The following is a 12,166-nucleotide window of genomic DNA, read 5'->3' on the forward strand; positions in this document are numbered from 1 at the left end:
GTATTGTGTTAAACCAGACATCAGTTGCAAGCGTGTTTGCATGAGTGTGGCTTATCTGTCAGTACTCATTACAGCCCCATAAACGTCTCTGAACTACATTTGTCAGACTTAGGAGCTTTTCTACAATCATAATTCGGGATCTGATAAGGCACAGACTAATGTATTTGAATGCCTGTGAGAAAGATAGTAGGACTGGGAACTAAGGCTAAATACAAAGTCATATGCTGCCAGTGCTGGAGACCCAAAGAGGCATTTCACTTCTGTGCTTCTGGAGCATTCTCTGGTCTCTCTGGCTTTTCTACCAGACAATTTGGTAGGATGAAATACATTTTTGTGTGGTGCTGCTGGGGGTATCACTGAACCTTTCCATCTGTGAATTTCAGACTCATCTTAGATGAATGGTGTGGGCTTCTTCTAAAGTTTACTGAAAGACTCCAGTTAAATAATCAGATAAAGTCAAATAAATCTGAACTGGAAAATCATAGCAGGTTGGATTCATTTAATACAAAGTAGAGCATCTTTCTGTGACGTTTTACATGTTTTTTTTCCTCAAATCTGGTAAAGTTTTTTTAGGGGGAACAGTTAGTTTCTGAAGCAGGTGAATGCTGGAATGCAGATGACTGGGTTACACCTGGAGAGCACAGCAACAGCTGAGCTGTACAAATACCTTGTGTGGACATATAGATTCATCCACTTCCAAAGTGAATTGAAAACAACATCCTAATACAGAAAGCAACCACAATATAATTGCCATTGGATGTTTGAATGAGACTTCAATGTGAAATGGAGAGTGGGGGTCCTGAAAAACTGGGTATGTGCCAGCCTTCCACATGGGCACTGTCCTCTGGCACTAAACGAGGAGGTTACAATCCTGTTCCTCCTCCCTCTCAATAAAGCCTGCCTCTAACATGCCATAACTTTTCTCAAGTATTTCTTCAAACAGAAAGCCTAAATGTAATCTTATCCACTGGTCCATTATTATTATTTATTATTATTTCATTATCAAGATAAGTTAATTAAGCTTACTAAAATTTGCCTAAGTTACCTATGTTTGTCAGATACAAAGTTCTTTAACGCTGAAGATTGCAAAGCTTTGATATGCTCACAGAGTCTTGTGCTACTTTTCCCATTGTTTTTAATCACTTGAAACTCTTTTCCAGTTTGGTGCTTGGCTGCTTCATGCAGTTTTGTAATGTACTTTAAAGGATGGGGAAGTGGACACTAAAGGGTAATGATCCATAGCACTCTGGATCATCTGCAGCTCATGTTCCCTGTCCCTGCTTTGCCAGGCAAGCTTTATTCCAGTGAAAGGTTCAGTAAACCCAAGGCAGATAGGCACCGTCTCTCCTCTCCTCTTCGCTTTTTCTTTACCCTGAAAGTTTATCTTGCTGCTTGCTTTTTAAAAGCTTTGCATTAGCTGGGGGGCTGTGAAGTAAAAGGCATGCTTTAAATACAGTTGCTGGTGATAGTCCTTTTAAAAGCTGCATTTCTCAAGCTGGGAGCTATTGACCCCTTTCAGTGCAGTCACAAAGAAATCCAAGAGGAAATGGAGGGTGAGGGCCAGCAGGGAATATATATATATATATAATTTTTTTTCCCCCAAGTTGTCTTCTTACTCCACCCCCTGCCAAGCTGGCTATTGTGTGTGCCTCCACATGGGATACCGGTGGCCATATAAGGAAAATGGCATAATGTTACATTCTTTCTAAAAACTGATTTCTTGCAGTTGCTTTTCCTTCCCCGCCTTGCTGAAAGTTGTTCTGTTTTGGTGCAAGATCCAGGCAAAAGGAAAGTGGTAGCCCGTGGTACACATGGTATAGCATCTTGGGCTGTGCAGAAGACTTGCTTTGTCTCTGTTATCTCAGTTCAGGTGATCAGGCAAAGAAGCTAAATAGCAAATGATGAGGTCCAGCTACCATGACAGGAGGAGAGGATGTTGCATTTCCCTGCATCTTGAACTCAGTAATAATGAGTAATAATGATGTTTGTTTTCTCACCTTTTTTTTTTTCTTGCTTACGAGGATACTCAGTCCATGGACAGAGGCACAGAGCACCCCTGTGTGTCCCTTTTCGTTCACAATCTACCTTTTACTCATACATGTTTGCAGCTGAGGTGCTGAGTGAGTGGCATGCAGCGGTTTGGGCCAGCAGCTCTCTGTGGGATGACCAAGCCCACTGCTGGGGGTGGCCACAGCCCCGTTATCCCAGCAGACAGATGAAATGTTTGAAGCTGAGAGCAGCAGTGCTTCGGGGGCTGAAGTCCTGCAGGTAGCAGGGGTCAGTCTAAACATGCACCAGCTCAGGAAAAGGACTCCTGAAGTTTGGGATTTTTTCCTGGTGCAACTGTCCCTTGCTGATGAGCAGAAACTGCTGGCTTATTTGAAGTCTGAACTTCAAACACAACCACTTAGCAACTTCTACAAAGGAACAGCTGGAGCAACATGAGCACAAAAAAGGCTGAATCCCCTGGCTTCAGAAAGCAGAGGCAGAGCCTGGAGTGGGAAAAACATAGGTTTGGGAGCTGGGAAAAAGATAACTATTGGAGAGGAATGAGTGTGTGCTTGTGCTTGTGAACATAAGATTTGGGCACTCTTCCTTTTGTATCCTCTTGTAGCCTCTTGAATTGGGATGCAGTTTTTAGTTGTGCTTTATGTGGTTGCTGTCACTTCTGATTCCTTGTGATGCTCTGCTGATTGTCCCGTTCAACAACTGATAATGTTGCAAACTTGTTAAAAATTAAAGTAGAAAAAACCCAATTCCTTCTTAGAAAGAAGAAGCAACAATTTTTGAGGTCCATTTACCACAATCATGTTATAATACTCAATCTGTGTTATGCTGAGGTGTGATTACAGAAGTGGAAAAAGGGAAAGTACTTTATATAAACATGTTTTTGGGCAGAATACTAATGGTTCAATATTATTATGATGATTATCTGTATGCGCATTGACAATATACACTTTTTTTCTTATTAAAATGTTGAACAGTTTGACAACTTCTAAAGAAACTGCAATTTTGTGAAAATGGAGTAAGGACTTTTTAAAGGTTGGGTGTTTTTTATGTAAGCCTGTAAATGGAGGCTGCATTGACCAAAATAATCGGATATCATACTGAGGAAGTTCTAATTTTCTTTAATTTTTTCTTTTGACTGTGAATTAAATTGTTTGGAGAAGCTGTGCTACTTTCAAATACCTACAAAATTAGTCTCCAAGAGAATCTTCCTCTATGATAAACTGTACTTATACTAGAGACAAAACTGGGGAAGCCTTCTGGGCTTTGCTTTATTCTGGGCCTGAGCTGGCACCAGTACAGCAGGGGAATGAGCTCACATAGCTTTTTCTTCATGAAAGGTAATTTGGTGCCTCCTAAATGCTGTCCACTGTGGTATCAAGAGGAGATATCACAGCGAGGGGTGTGGGACGATGCGGTGCCCCATGTGCTTGGTTCTCAAATTACCAGTGAAGCGGCAAATGACTTTTGACATGAACATGGCTGGCATGGGACGTCTGAGTTAGCACTGCACAGATAAATGGGAAGCTCCTGGCCCAGAGCTGTTGTTCCAAGCTCCCTGCAAACTCCCAGGCCATGTGTTTTGGTCACAGCGTGCTGGCACTGTGAGTGTCCCAGGAGCTGCAGTGGCCGACGTTTGTTGTGTGCGCTACCAAGGGAGAGAGCAGCGCCAAGGGTGAGTGCCAGGTCAGCCGTGCATCCCCAGCGCCTTCTCTGAGGAGCAGCGCTTGGCATCTCAGCTGGGGCAGCAGCAGGCTTCAGCTCTTCTGCTGCAGGAGGGGCTCAGCACGCTGTAAGTGGCTGCTGACAGTCGGACACGTGTTTGCCACTTCTGTCTCTAAGGGCTCTAGAGCACTCAAATGTCACTGGAGCTGGTTCTGCCAGCAGTGGATTGGCCTTGTCAGAGGTATTGCCCCAGAAACCTGCAGCTAATCCTTCTGATGTTAACTGTGGTGCGTGTGGGGACTGGTTTGGGCTGTGCCTGTCTCCCTGTGAAGTTGGGAGCTTGTGTAACATGGAAACGATCATGATGGAGGAGGAAAGAAATTGTCATTAGAAATTTAAAAGCTCCTGTCACTTAGATCTAATGCTAGAGAATAATTTAAAGCTTTTTTGACTAACTCTATCATGGGTAAAGTGCTTTGTCAATGGAAAATGAGGTTTACCCAATGTGACAGGACAGGAAAGCAGAGCTGCCTTTCATTGCTGTGCCACGTCCTGGGTGGAGTGGCTGAGATAGGGTGCCACTGAGAATCGCAGTGAAGGCTTTGCATTGCTTATTTTGAGACCTACAAAAGCACATTTGCTTTTGATTTGTGCATTTTGAAAACTATTGAGTGAAGCTGGGACTTACTTTAAAAGCTGCTAGAACTATTCTCTTACTGTAGAGATTTCTCAGGAAGCAGATACATGAGAGGGGTATATGTGCTTGTATTTGAAGCTTTTATTCCTGGGCTTATGAGTAAGAGCTGGGCTCAGTGAAAGGTGATAACTACTAAAATCAGTAATAAGGTTAGTATTACCCTCTAAGTAGTGAAGTGGGTTTGGGGAATTTTGCATTCAATTATTAGCTCTGTGCCTAGACTGCATACTGACAGTGAGAAGTAGCTTGATTCCTCTCTGGCTTCCTTCCTCATCTATAGGAAGCATATATAAATATGCTAAAACAGCTGATAAGCTTTTTCTTGTAAGAAATGTATTTTATTTTGTGTAGAAACTAGCTTTGTGGCACTTTGCATTCCTTTTCAGAGAAATCTGATGATGGAAAAGTTTTAATTCTGGAGGGTTTATCTTCATATTTTTCCCCGTTGTTCCTCCTTTCTGTGACAGAACAGGAACAGGGAAGGGAAGAAAAAAATTAAAGAAGCAGTCCAGAAATTCCCTTGCCTCACTTGTAAAACTGGATATCAAAAAATTTCTATGTGTCTTACATTAAAAAAGAAGATAAACTGAAAACTAGTTGATTTTTAAACTCACAGAGCATGAGAAAGTTTATTATTACTATTGAGTAATAATGACCTGTTTTAAAGCTGAGGCTTCTTTCTTGCTTGCTTTGATGCATCTATTTAGTGCAAAATCTCGAGAGCTCTTTTGAGAGAGGAGCCTACACATAGGTCAGCTGCTGGCCAGGCTTGTGCCCAGTAAAGATGATGATAATCTAATGTCTGTCTTGTCCTTTGTAAGATGACTCATGCTCCGGTTACCTTCTAATGGATGGGACTCGCATCCTTGGCAGACACGGCATTTGTTGACATTTGCTGGCAGATAAGAAAGTAGGAGCAGCCTTGGATGTGCTTGTGCTGGACATCCAGGGCTGTTCTCCTCTGAAGCAAGTGTCAGGAGAGCTGAGGTGGCGGGGACATGCAGGCAGTTTGTGGCTGGAGGAGATGGAGGGGTTATAATGGCAGTGCTGTGCTGCTGTTTTAGCTTCCAGTGCCCAGCATATGGAGGTCTTGAGCCGAACATGTGACTGTCTGCAGCTCTTCCTCCCCAAAAACCTGGAGTACAGCACGTGTATGAGTGGACTAACACTCCCAGCAGCATGTGCAAATATAATTCAAAGAAGTATGTTCAAGCAACACAAAATTCCTTTTTAATCATCTGTAAAAGGTTTATTTTCAAATGCCCAATCACTAACGAGGTGCTAGCTTTCAGATGGACTGGTAGCACTGTCTTGACATTTTAAAGAATCTAGGAGGTTTAACAGGCTTAGTCCCTCCCTTGCAGCAAGGCAGGGGCCAGCCCCTGAGCCCAGGAGGGTAGGAGGAAGATTTTTCTGTGAGCTGCCTTGGTGTAATTGCCACCTTGAACAGTTTCTGGCACTTTTTGCTGGTGACTGTTAATGCCATTAAATTTATTAATGATAATTAATATATTAAGATACTAAAGTTTGTGGCTATCCAGCCCACTGGTTTCCCCATGTTCTGCAGCAGGGTTATCAGGCTTGGACATTCTTGCTGCTGTCTGGGTAACCCTTGCTGGCACTAGAGGGAGAAAGATGGACACCCAGTGCAGTACAAAGGATGTTTGGCAAGGCAGAATTTGACTCCTCAAACTGACCTGGACCATTTATAACATTTCTGGCTGCAAAGCATATCCAAGAGTACATTCCAAGAAAGCTAAAAATAATATCCTCAACTTTAACTTATTTCTCCCACAAGGATTCTATTAACAAGAAGGAAAGAGCTTGTTCTCTTCCCCCCCTGCTAAAGTGTTCAGCTCTCAGAATGGAGCTATAAGTTTATCACAAGTTATTGGCCTGTGAGTTGGATTCATGTATGGATCACGTTACTGGAAAGTGTAACTATTTGCCAGGACTGCCTTTGCTTTTCCATTTCCCTTTCCATCTCCCAGTTCTGTATGTTATCTGGTAGCAGCACTGAAGGCCAAAGTCTCTCTGAACTGATTGGAACCAGGAGTTGGCATTCTGCTATTCTGGGTCCTCCTGCCAAAAGCCAATGTTCAAAGTAAAGACTGTAAGTACAGACTACTCACATGAGCACAATTTATGGTTGTTTAAAATACCTGAAGATCAGTACAGCAAAGCTCTGATTCTCCTGGAGACTTAGTGTGACCACATGGTGGATAAAGTTGTATCTATTCCACAAGTCATCTCAGGAAACGGGGATAAGTGATGGTGACTTCTAAAAAGCAGTGATGAAATGGTTTCTGGTTTTGTGTTTTTTTCAAGATGTAGTTAGAAAGAACTCATTTGGAAAACTCCAACCTAGCTAAATGTAAATCCAGACACTTAGAACTAGCAATATAAATCCCCTGGAATACTCAATAGTCCTGAGTGTTAGGTGTACAAAACTAATCCCAAGATGCTGCCTGAGCTGCTTGGGGTCTTTGCTGTGTATTTTTTCTATTGATCAGTAGTAATGACAATTGATGAAAAGTCTAGTGTTCTCATGGTTCTTTTCCTGTGACTAGAAAATCATCTGTGCGTATCAAGTCTGTGAATCACATCTCTGTAGTAGACAATTTTTATGAAAGACAAGAATGACACAAACTTTGATATCCAAGAATCTTCACAGAGACTGTACATCTTCATAAAATCAAGTTAAAATGAAGTAAACGTTTCAATCAACAGTAGGGCTACATATATATATATATATAAACATTAAAATATTTACTTTCAGATTCTGAAGCTGATCTTTTTGATATCTAACAATGAAACCTACATTTTCATATTAAAATTAGATCCAAACATTTTATCAAAAGAAGGTTTGTTTTGTTTTGTATGGTATTTTGTTTGGGGTAGATGGTGTATTTTAAGTTAGAAAATGTAAAAAAATAAAATCTCTGATTAAACTAAACTTTGGGGAATTAATGTGAAGATTTAATTATAATACAGTATCGTTTAATTTTCATTTTTTTTAATGCTGTAATAAATCTCTACCAGTTCAAACTGAAGCAATACTTCCCATCTGGTTTGGTTTTTTGTTTTTCTTTTTTATTTTTTCCATCCAAACAACAGAATATTTTGATCATCTTGAAATGTTCTCTCTGGGTATACTGATGCAGAGTAATTTTTATTTGTTTTTTGTTAATATAAAATTCCTTTTTGTGCCCCATTTCTGAAAGAGCTTGGGGCTTGTCTGGCAGGAAAATGATGATTAGGGCATTACTCTTCCTTCTGCTGATGAGTTGCTTTTGCCACTCTTAGTGGCAGGGAGACTGCTCTGGGTTTTCCTTGTTCCTATTTTCTCATCCACCTCTGAATTACTGAATACTCTCAGCTGCAAGTCAAGGAATAAGGCATGAATGCTCATTGTTATCACAATATGTTTTCTTTGCTAATTCTCTTTTATTGTGTCCCAGTGACATGCAGCTGAGGATTAAAATTACTGCCTTCAGCCCCAGCAGTAGGCTCTGTTTGAAACCTCCAAAGGGCATTGTTTATCTTCTCTGCATCCCTTGTACTGTGCCTGCCTGGGATGAGCAGCCCTCTCCTCCCCATCCCAAGCCATTCTGTTACTGAGGAATGTTGGACAGATACCATTATACACAGAGTAGAGGTGCTCCCAGATTTGAGGTCTGAGCTTGATTTAAAGGGGAGGAGAATGGAAGGGAATGTTTGTTTTTTTTCAGGAGAGACCCTGTCTGTAGTGCTTTACAGAACTGTTTTAAATAGGCTGCTCAGGCAGGGAGGTCTGTGGGTGCAGGCGAGCTGTTCAAATGTCTCCACGCAGCACTCAGGGCTTCCGTCCCAGGCACGTACTTCATTATTGCTTTGGGGAAAGGCATTCTGGGACTAATCAATCAGCATCGCTCCGGGCTTCTTCTCAATCAGAGCTCCTCTGATGTGTCTTTCAGTGCTGCTCATTTTGGTTTTAATTTCTGAATGAGGGATCGATTTGCACAAAATAGCACCAGGCAGAGGAGTTGGTTTTGCAGTGGGTGAAAGCATCTGGCCTGTTTTCTCCAAAGCACTTAAATGGGTATTTTAAGTTGTAGGTCCTGAAGAAGACAGTGGTGGTAGTGCTTTGCTGAAGCATGCTTTGAAGATCTCAGTGGTTTCCTAATGCAAAATTAAGTTGTCCCCTTGGATCTTTGCTGTCACCTCTAATCTGGAGCACACCTTATCTCAGACAGGACCCCTGTGCTTCAGCTTTACGGTGGTGCCATATCACTGTCCTGCCCCTTCATCTATCCTTCCTCTGTCCTTCCACTTACCATACCTACAGATTCTTTGCTGAGGCAAAAGTGCTGCAAAATGAACATGTTGGGAAGGGAAAAGCTGTAAAAAGGATTTACGCGATTCAAGACAGTCTTTATGTGCATAAGAATTTGGGGGGGAAAGCTGGTCTGATTTAAAAGATAGAAAGCTTTGCCCTTCCTCTGTCAGTGGAAGGTCAGATTGAAATCCAGGACACCTGGTACACAGGTCCTACCTCACCCTTCCAACTTAAGCAAATTGCTGTAAAATTGGTGTAGCTGGCTGGGAAGACACACCCTGTACTGCAAAGGATGGGAATTGCATGCCCTGGGTTAATCTCCTTGAGGACATCTGTACAATGTGCACTTAGGCCAGTATTTTCTGATGTTCCATGTCATTGCTCACAAAGGAGAAAAGAAGGACTGTACTTATTTTTCCCCAGAGTTCAACTGGAGTTGAAGGGAGATAGTTCTTTACATCCCTTAATGAGTAACTTTATACTGTGCTGTCTCCTACAATAACAGCTGTCAGTGCTAGAAGAAGAACAAGCTATTTGCCAAGACAGCGAGGCTGTAAAAGTTGGTAAAAGAGAAGGAAAGGTTTGGGCAGGGAGCAGAGATTGCAGCAGGAATCGTGAGAATTCTCAGGCTCTGAAGAGTGCTCCTGATTTTATCTTTTCACACAGCTCTGGGGGTAGTGTTTGTTTAATGAAAGTAAAAATCCTGACTGGGTGGTGTATTAGTACTGTGATGATGAGGAAGATTAGGCTACCTGTTGTGTTTGCTGTGGAGTGTTATTGTGTCACAAATTATGTTTATGGCTAAGAACCTCAAATGCTGACACAGCATCAGGTAAGGTAAGAAAGGGCTATTGTGACCCCTTTTTCAGCCTAGACACAAAGTTTCTTTGAATTAAGCCTGGTTTGGATCAGAGCATTTTCAGGCAGCAAGTTGTCATACTTTTTCTCTATTCATGCCCGTTCTTCCCTGTATATCTTGAAATTACATAATGTCCATATGGCAGCTTGAAGAATTGTTTGGAAGGCAGCTGAACACTACAGAAGATCTATGAGCATATTTCCAGTTCTTTGTCAAATAACTTCTTCCTCTGCACTTCATGTTTTGAATATCAGTGGCCTGTAGATTATCTGAGAATTGAAGATGCTTGGGGACCAGGTTTGTGTCTATAGCTTTCCTAGCTCATGGTGTTCTTTGGTCTTTCCTCAAATATGAAATCTCCATCAGACAGTCCCAGTCTCTGTCAACATCAGCTGAAGTTGGAAACCGGGTGGAACAGTGCATCATGAGTAAACCTGCCCAAGGCACTGTGTATGAAATCTGAATGCCACTTCAATCAGTGTTCATGCTCCCACATATCCCCTGGCCCTAGGAGTTTATCTCTTTACCGATGAAGAACTTCTTGTGAATATAAGGAGTGATGATTCGCCTGTTCTCAACTGATATTTTCCTCCCACAAACCATCTCTGAAGCCTGATGATGCGAGTGCATGTCCATTAATCATGACACTGATAAGTTTTGCCTGGCCAAAACATGGCTCCAGGAATTGAGACTGCTGCTTCTAGGTGGCTAGTAAATCTGGAAAATCCCTGCAGTAGGAAGAGGTGTACTAGGTGAGAACATACAGAGCACTGAGAAAGTAAAGGGAAGGTCACAGTAAGTTTTGTACCTTTCCAGTGAGCAGTGCTGGGAAAGCAGGCAGCCCCATGGAGACCTCAGAACATGCTTTCATTGACAGGAAATAGTTTGGCAGCTTGTTTTACTCTCTGCCTTTATTCTTTACAACTGGAAAAGCTCCTTCTATCCCACACTCCAAGAAGTCTGGGGAGGTACCTGTCCTAGCTTCTCCTCTTGTGCATTGCAGAGGTTTGCAGAGCCTCAGGGATGCCTGTTGCCTGGATACAGGCTAGTCCTGCATCTCAGCCCCCCAGGCAGCCCTGAGAAAACAGAGGTTGGGGGGGGGAGGTGGGTGAAGTAATCCCTGTGCACTTGGAAGCAGGAGCACAAAGTCCACCTGATGCAGCCTGTAAGCTCAGAGCCTCCTTTGACTTTGCCACTGTTATTATTATTTATCATTATTATTGATAGGAGAAAAGTGCAACCCAGCTGCTCAGCGCAGAGATCTGAGGGCTCCTGCAGGGTGAAGCTCTTCGTGCCACTTAGCAAACCAACCATTGTGCTGTCCCTGGCGTATGCACTTTATTTCACATGCTTCTTCTGAGCCTCCTGCTGCTGCTCACACTACAGCTGCTGACAAGTAGCCTTCCTGGCAACACGGAATCACAGCCTGTGACTTGAGACCTTGTGAGTACAATATGAAGAAGGCACTGACTGCTGAATATTTAAAAATAAATTATTTCATCTTAAACATGAAAATGCTCTTTGCAGTTCATACACATCACTGCTTGGTGACAGTGACTGGCCAAGTCATGCATTATTCTTGTGTTCAGAGGGGACTATGCTGACTGTAGGGCAAAAACCTTCTCCTCTCTCCTTTGCTGAGCACATGAAAGCTCATCGTTAGGAGGATGCTCTGTTGTATTGCACACGTGTAAATGTCTGTAAGCTTCACTTGCTGAAAGTAGTCAAGATAATTTTTAAGCTCAGCTAGTTTAAATTTGGGCTATTTCATATTGAAATGCTATGGGTTTTTCTGTATACATCTGTAGAGTATTGTACTATTTCAAACAACACTTAGGAACTGTGTCAGTAGTGGTAATTAGCTTTTAGACTGAGAGAGCATGAAAGATCTCAAAGAATGGATCAGGATCCTCCTGCTCAAAGCACAGTCAATTTTCATGACAGAAATACTACCTGATCTAAGAATATGTACATTCAACTTTAATATGTGAAAACAAATTAGTATAATGAAGTGTGTGGAGCAGGGAGATGAACACCTGAACTAAGTCACATTGAAGATTGGCTCATCTTCATTGCTGAAGGAGGACAGCACCAATCTTTGAACTAATATTAGAAACAAAACTTAGAAGTCTGGAAACCTGAGGGGTTTCAGGACAAACAGTAGAAGGTCAGGAAATATAGTGCAGTTTTTCCTAGGTCTTTAGAAAATCTTATTTATGAAGGTATTTGCATCTCTGCAAAACAAGTGCAAATGACTGATGACACAACTTATTGTTCTGATGTTGCAGTCCACGCTTTGTGTTTCTATTTACACGTGTATGGAAAGTGTCAGAGGATGAGAGATGGAGCTCACTGAGACTCCTGAGACAGCCACTGTTGAAAGGCTGGGCTGAAGGTGAATCTGCTTTGTCTTGGCTCTGTGTGTGTGTTTGTGTATCAGTATATATATATATATATACATATGTATGAAAATATGCACACAAAGCCACTGATTGTTAGTAAATAACTGTTCACAGAAGCCTAGTATCTATTGTAAGTAGAAATGAGAAACCCTTTTCTCTCTACTGAAAGTGAAGTTAGACATTAAATTGCTATACTTTGGTACAGAGGTTTTGTCATA

At 42.0% G+C, this 12,166-nt stretch overlaps 1 protein-coding gene across 6 annotated transcripts in view; it reads left to right on the forward strand.

Annotated features, from left to right (window-relative positions):
• Positions 1 to 12,166, forward strand: part of TSPAN18 (tetraspanin 18) — a 120,156-nt gene that overhangs the window by 61,647 nt on the left and 46,343 nt on the right. The window contains exon 3 of one of the 6 annotated variants that reach the window (XM_015631119.3): positions 10,774 to 10,989. The exons of the other annotated variants lie outside the window; for them this stretch is intronic. The gene's annotated coding sequence lies outside the window, so the exon portion shown is untranslated. The remainder of the gene's footprint in view (positions 1 to 10,773; positions 10,990 to 12,166) is intronic. 6 annotated transcript variants of the gene reach the window in all.

This window comes from Parus major, chromosome 5 (genome assembly GCF_001522545.3).
Source record: "Parus major isolate Abel chromosome 5, Parus_major1.1, whole genome shotgun sequence".
NCBI classification, from domain to species: domain Eukaryota; kingdom Metazoa; phylum Chordata; class Aves; order Passeriformes; family Paridae; genus Parus; species Parus major.